Source organism: Atta cephalotes (genome assembly GCF_000143395.1).
Source record: "Atta cephalotes unplaced genomic scaffold scaffold00042, whole genome shotgun sequence".
NCBI classification, from domain to species: domain Eukaryota; kingdom Metazoa; phylum Arthropoda; class Insecta; order Hymenoptera; family Formicidae; genus Atta; species Atta cephalotes.
The window spans coordinates 1,157,076-1,162,989 of NW_012130106.1; the positions used below are offsets into that span (position 1 = coordinate 1,157,076).

Below are 5,914 nucleotides of genomic sequence, written 5' to 3' on the forward strand. Positions count from 1 at the left end.
AATATATATATATATATATATATATATATATATATAAACATAGAAAACAAATTATAATGCATGCTGACATAAAAATTGATTTCTAACCTTTAATATTATATTCAATGTGCATTATAACTAACAATTTTATAGAAAATGCCCGGCTATTGCGTACCTTATTGCTTTAATAGTACCGAAAAAGGATTTTCGATGAAGAGTTTTTCATCAAATGGAAAACTTTATATAAAATAAATCGAAAGGCAAAATGAATAGAAATGAATAGAAAACATTAATATCAAGTGGTTATCAAAAATGGCAATCAACAAAAAATAATTTGTTTGCGATGTAAGTAAATTGTTTAATTAAAAATAGAAATGTAAAAATAGAAATGTGGTGAATTCTAAGTTACGCACAAAGCGCGTGATGTATCATTTTATCCTTTTTTATTATTTGTTGAACAACAAGAATAAATGATGCATTATGTTGCTTCATGCTTAACTTGAAACGCATCCATATAATAGTAAGTTTGAATAATATTTGCAGATCCACTTTTCGGCAGAAATGTGAGAAAAAATACGAATGGATGGGAAAAAAAAGCTAAAAGCCAATGCCATTCCAACAATTTTTTTATCCTTTCCAAAATGAAGACATTTTAACTATGGAAAAAAACGCACATATTGTATGTATTGATTTTAACTGTAATTTTTAATAGTATCTTTATATAAAATAAATTTTAAGATAATTTTAATTTTCATATTTGTGATGGGAATACAATCAAATAATATTCTCGAGATTCCTTCATCTTCATTAAAACGACCTTTCAGATTTTGATAAAAATGTAGCTAATGCAAAAAGATTGCGGAAAAGTGAAAATGAAGTAAATACTTACAGACAGATTTAATGATATTTGTAAATAATAATGATACTGTGATTGAATTGAAAAGAAAATTAGATAAAGCAAATAAAAAATTAGAGACAGCAAATATCATTATCCATAAGAATAAAAAGAAATCTTCTAAAGTATCTACAACAATTGAAAAATTGTACAAAGAGAAGATTCCTGTAGCAGCAGACTTGTTGTATATGGTGTTTAATGATGATCAGATAGATTATCTTAAAGCTACATATGAAATCGTCGTCGTTTATATAAATGGACAGACGACAAACTATTAAAAAAGCAGTATGACTTAAACATGCATATGGAGATAATGGATACAATGAGTTATTAAAGTAACATATTCCTTTATCTTCACCTCGTACTTTGCACAGACAATTGTCTGGAATCCATTACTTTCACAAAGATGGAATTTGTGATGACATTTTTTAATTATTAAAGAAAAAGGTATTAAAGTTTCCAGATGAACAATACAGATTGTATGCTTTGTGTAGATGAAATGAGCTTAACATCAAGTGAACAAATAGATCCTTCTACTATAATCGCACTATAAGATATGCTAGCCGATAAAAATGATATATGTTAGATTTAGAATAAAACAAGTGACAGACGATGCATGTTTACTTGCTGGATTACTAGCTGGATTAGAATTTTGCTATCGTATTGACTGCGGTGCCGAGAGTATCAGCATCGCAGCCAATATGGTGGCAAGATTCTAATCCATGCCGCTGGCTTAAAGATGCTGTCCCGTGACAGTTGACATTTCATAAAAGTATTATGACCAATCAAAATCATTAGTTATATCTTACAAATTACACATTTTCCAATGCGATTTTTATAATGCTTATTTTTATTTATCTATTTATCTATTTACTCATTACACTTACATTTATAGAAAAGTCTTATGCTATGCATGGTTTGGTGTTCATAATCTGCGGTACATTTACTCGATGGAAACAAATTGTGGCATACTATTATGTTCCTAACGTTTTAATGGTACAATTTTAAAAGATATTATTCTTAATATAATTGAAAAAGCCGAATTAATAGGCTTAAAACTTCATAGCATTATGTCTGATATGGGAGCAGTTAATCAATGTATATGAAAAGCTTTTAAAATCTCTGCAACAAAGTATTCTAAAATTCAATTCAGTGTCACATCCATTAGATAATAGCCGAAAACTGTTCTTCTTTGTCGATGCTCCACATCTCTTAAAAAATCTTCGTACTGGATTGGTGAATAATAAAATTGTTATATTGTCACAGAATTTCGTAGAAATGTATAAACTATCTTCATGCGTTGTTAAATATTCTCACATCAAAGAACTAGTAGCTGAGCAAGAAAATGTTAAGTTCAAGTTAGCACGAAAATTAGTTAAAGACACTATTACTATTACTAATTTCAATAAAATGAGAATTAATAAGGAGCTATTATATTATATTATATTATATTAATAATAGCTATATTATATTGTATTAATAATTATATTGTATTAATAAGGAGAATTAATAAGCAACCTTTTTATATAACAGAGATGTTAGTAGTGCATTGCAATTTCAAGCAGGAGAACATAAGTAAATATAAAATAACTGCTCTATTTTCGAAATTATGTGTCGATAATGTGTGAAATGATTGAAATTCAGTTTGGTTACTTCTCGAATTTATGCAATTGCATTGCGAAAATTAGAAGGAAAAGAAAATTTGCAAAACATATTTGATGAAAATATAGAATTTTTGAAATCAATTATTTATCTGTTTTCTAATATTCAAATCGGACAAGAAGAAAAATTTAAACCCGTACAATGCGGTATTATAATCACTATTGCATTTTTTATAGAACTGGCAAATTATTTAATTAATGAACGAGGATATGTATTGGGAGAGATTCACTCAAGATTGTATTGAAAATTTATTTTCAAACGTATGAAAAAAATTTCCTGTGCCCAATGCACTACAATTCAAACAAAGTTAGCTTAACAGTTTTGAGCATTTCACAATATTTATAAGTTGTAAAAAACAATAATTATAAATAAGATGAAGAGGGCACCTTTCTTGCTGATTTTTTCAACAATTGTCCTAAAGCTAAGAATAATAACATATCGTATATAATTTCCGCTTACGTTGATAATATACAGATTCATATGGACAACGTTCAATTAAATATAATATATTATATGCTCGTACTGATTACATTATACATATAATGTAATAACATAAAATTTCTAAGTTGCTTACAATTTGTAAAAATTGTATTAATTCTACTGGATCGAAAATATATAATGCTAATATTAAATTTTTCAGATTGATATATTTAAAGTGTTTTAAATCAAACACATTATTTTTTGTTAATGAAACAACCTATAATTACTTTTACGAAATGGAAATTATTGTAAGAAGATATTTATCTTATGTTAAAAATAAAAATACTCATTTAATAAACTTCTTCACTGAAAAAATGGCTAACATTCGTTGCGACATGCTGGAAACTTGCTGCAATTTATTTCAAAAAATAATGAAACGTTACATCTTATTTTGCATAAAAATTGATTGTAAAAGGCGTTTAAAAACTAAAATTTATAGTAGTAAAACCATGGCAATGCATGCTACTATTAATAATATTTAATAATAATATTTAATAATAACATACATAAGGATGTTTTAATTAAAAATGTATGTTTTTATATAAAAAAATCTAAGGTTATATTAGTTGTACAACTTTGCTTCTGCCGTTTTTTTTTCCGAAATTCGAGGCTTTATTGTAAAAAACTGGTTATACATTTATGATTCAAAGTATTGTCCATCGCTGGCCACTACTTTCTCCCATCTTTCGGGTAGCGTACGAATCTCGCGTCGAAAAAACTGGTCATCTTTTGAGGCTATCCACGAATCGATCCAATTTTTTACTTCTTCATAAGACCGGAAGTGCTGGTCAGCCAGGCCGTGTGCCATTGATCGAAACAAGTGATAATCAGAGGGAGCAACGTCTGGAGAATAGCGGGTGGGGTAGGACTTCCCATTTCAACGTTTCCAAGTATGTCTTGACCACTTTCGCAACATGGGGTCGAGCATTGTCATGCTGCAAAATCACTTTATCGTGTCTCTCGTTGTATTGCGGCCAGTTTATCTTTCAATGCTCGGCTCAAACGCATCAATTGCGTTCGATACCGATCGCCTGTGATTGTTTCAGTCGATTTTAACAGTTCATGATACACTACCCCGAACTGGTCCCACCAAATACAGAGCATGATCTTGGATGTCAAAATCACGTTTTTGAAGCGTTGAAACCACTCACGACACGTTCTTTCACTAATAGCGGCCTCACCAGAAGTATTTGAGAGCATTCGATGAGCCTCAGCCGCAGATTTCTTCATTGAAGTAAAAAATTAAAACCTCCCGCAAATGACGAGAATTTGGCTCATAAACTGACATTTTCAATCGAGAATAACTTTATGATACAGACACAAATCGACTAATGTTTCTATGGGGTTATGTTGACAGATGCCCAAGTTTATTGTATGACGTTGTGATCTATTTATTTCGACCACCACTTACCGCTAAAGCCATTTATAGGAAAACGGCGGAAGCAAAGTTGTATATCTAATACTAATAAAAGTAAGTTTATTCCTTTATTATTCCATTCTCATCAATTGAATAATAACGCGCGTAAAGAACAGATTTGAGGCATCTTATTGGTTCCATCATATTTTGTCAGCACCAATAGAATTAATAACAACTTGGACAGACTCATTATAAGGAGTTTAGTATGTATTACTTGTGGCACATGCATGTTGTAAAGACTCGTTTACATGACAAGGGGTAAAGCAGTGATGCTGGATGAATTTCAAACCGCTTGCAACACGCGATCAGCGCCACCGGTCGATGGCCTAGCGCAACCGGTAGCAAAACAAACATGAGTCCGTATCCGTATGATTTGGTTAGAAGCGTGCCGACTATACTCTGATCTTTTCGCACTATGTTCTTATTGCTTGCCTTGTCGACGCGCTGAGAGAGAACCGTAGTCTCACTCAAGCAAGCGTCGAGCTACCGAAATAGCGGTCAGGCCTATATCAAAAGACATGATGACATTCTAGATGCATAACATAATTTTTAATAATGTAAATGTTTTAATAATGTAAATTGTAATAATCATATACCCCTCCCATTAATCTAGAATATTATAAATCGTGTCAAAACGTAATTGACGAGAGATTAATTATTTGTGATTTTCCGTGCGTATTATATACCGCATTAATAAATTCGATCCGTAAGAAATAGTGTGGTCGAGCGTGTAAAGTGTGACATCGGAAATAAGTAATCAAATTAGTAGTAAATATATATATTAGATCAAATATATTTTTATATAATTTTTGAAATTATTCGCATGTGTAGTTTTTAAGTAACAGCTGTAGGAAAAAAACTGATTCGTTTTTCAATAAGCTATTATAATAAAAAATTATTTTAAAATTACACAACATATGAAGACTTTCATTTGTGCACTATAAAATTATACTGGCATCATCTTTATTTATATTAGTAATGTCGTTTTCGAAATTTTATTTATTAACAAAATTTTAAATGCGGATGTGATAGAAAAAAACATTTTAAACAAAATATTAATCGACACAAAGTATATTTGCCATAAACGCAATATCATTAAACATGTTTTTTTATACTAATCTTTCATCGATTAAATCGAACACATATCATACAACACATACGATTATTTATTTTTCCTACAATTTTAAGATACACGAATCATTGTTATATGAAAATATATTATTTGATTTTATACAGATAATTAATTCAATTACTCATATCAGAAAAGTATATTAAGAAAAAAGGAAAAAACAGGATTTTCGCATGGGACTATCAGCGTATTTTATTTGCCACATCGATTAATTGAGTTTGACATTTACTAATGCAGTGTAGGATCCACATGATGAACGCTCTCGTGTTCTCGTATTCTCAAGAATTTCGGCTTCTCGATGCAACATGCGATATCAACAAAATATCTCTCTCCTCCCCTCTCTCTCTCTCTC

General features: G+C 30.1%; 1 pseudogene; it reads left to right on the plus strand.

The window, feature by feature from the left end:
- Positions 1-1,062: 1,062 nt before the first annotated feature.
- On the plus strand, positions 1,063-1,427 carry LOC105622254 (annotated as a pseudogene).
- Positions 1,428-5,914: the final 4,487 nt, after the last annotated feature.